General features: G+C 27.8%; 1 long non-coding RNA gene across 1 annotated transcript; it reads left to right on the forward strand.

Annotated features, from left to right (window-relative positions):
* The first annotated feature begins 453 nt into the window (after positions 1-453).
* LOC142241445 (uncharacterized) lies at positions 454-1,273 on the forward strand. Its single transcript, XR_012723640.1, has 3 exons — positions 454-618; positions 674-844; positions 899-1,273. It is a non-coding gene; the product is annotated as an uncharacterized LOC142241445 (long non-coding RNA).
* Positions 1,274-1,716: the final 443 nt, after the last annotated feature.

Consider the following 1,716-nt stretch of genomic DNA (forward strand, 5'->3'; position numbering starts at 1 on the left):
TTTGCTGGGATTTTCGAGATCATTTTCATCTAATTACTATTGTCGTTTTTGTCTTTTAAAAAAAACGGACGCCCAAGTCACTAATACTGAATATTCCAAAATATTACGAAACCGAATAAATTATAGAGAAATAATTGAACGCGAATTAGCAGAGGAAACTGGGGTTATGAGTGAGTGTTTTAAAGTCCAAGGAAAACATTAGGACGGATGATAATGTTGGCCCATTAAGTTAGTATTAAGCACGCAAAATTATAATTCTTACATCCAACGAATATTTCTTTTGCTGCAAAAAGGTGTTGTTTACTTTTACAGAAGCAACTTCTACTATAAAAAATCTTCATTGGTCTAAAATTTCTTTTCGGACGAAATAATTACTTGTGTGAAAATACTTGCTTTCATGATCCTATATCTTAAATTATATTCCTATTAGGAGATATTGACGCTGACTGCACATTCGCTTTTCAATATTTACGATCTGGTTCCATAACTGCCGAAGAGCTCGATATTTATTGGAGGCAATGTTCCCCGATGCGATTTAAGCAAATTATGGCTTCAAAATCTACATTAGAAGCTCTTAAGCTTTGGCCGGAGTATACAAAACCAAACGGTGGCCGATTAGTAAGTTTAAATATGATTATTAACAAATTTATATTTATTTTTTATTTATTTTCAGATTGATATTGATTTTAGTTTAAAATTTCCTTTGGCAAAAGATATTAAAATTACATGGACATCTTTGGAAATTAAATTGTTCGTTTTAAAAAATTGTTTGTTTTAAAAACCAAATTGCCGAACTCGACTTTACTTAAGAAATTCGATGACGAGGATACATCTTCAAATCAAGGTTTGTATTTTTTATAGTCGATACTTATGTAAATAAACAATCTCATGATTTCAGAATCTAAACAATTTGCAATATTCTGGACCTTGCATCAAGTGTTCCCTCCTCCACAAAGGGTAACCTCTGATGAAAATGGGTCCAAAATAAGGAAGAAATTTAGTATTTTGGACTCGCAAGAATCTTTTGCATTTATAGGAAGTACAAAGGAAGAAATGGCAGCAAAATTAAACTTAGCAAAGCTCCAAAATCGGTTTATACAACCAAAGTTGCTAATTGTCGGCGAACTAACTAATATCAAGTCCATTGTTCTATATTTCGATGGAATTGAATATCCGTTTTTAACAATTCTTGATGCTGTAGATATTATATTTAAAATATTTTATGTCTTTAATTTACAATATCCCGAAGAATCAGATACTTTTTATAACTTCATTCAAGACTTTTTTTATGACATGCCTAAAAAGAAAAAATACGGCAAAGTTTCCGTTATAAAAAATGAAATTTTAACATTTGACTTATAATTGTTTAACTTAAATTGTTTCATTAACCAATACAATATCTGAAACCATTTCAATCTTTAACTGCCACTAAACATGTTTATATGAATTATTCGCATTTCATATCTATACAAATTATCATTTATAAGATTTTTTATTTTATTTTTAGTGTTATAGATTTTATCATATTGCTGTTTTCTCCATATTTTACATAAATTTGTATTCTTTTATATTATTAATTTCACTTTTATATGTTTGTTAAATAAAATTTAATCTTAATAAAAATCAAAAAAAAAAAAACATTTCTCAGTGTATTTATTCATAAAAAAATTATGGAAAATTAATAACCTATATACATAAATCAAATATCATAGTAAT

This window comes from Haematobia irritans, chromosome 1, assembly GCF_050003625.1.
Source record: "Haematobia irritans isolate KBUSLIRL chromosome 1, ASM5000362v1, whole genome shotgun sequence".
Taxonomy (NCBI): domain Eukaryota; kingdom Metazoa; phylum Arthropoda; class Insecta; order Diptera; family Muscidae; genus Haematobia; species Haematobia irritans.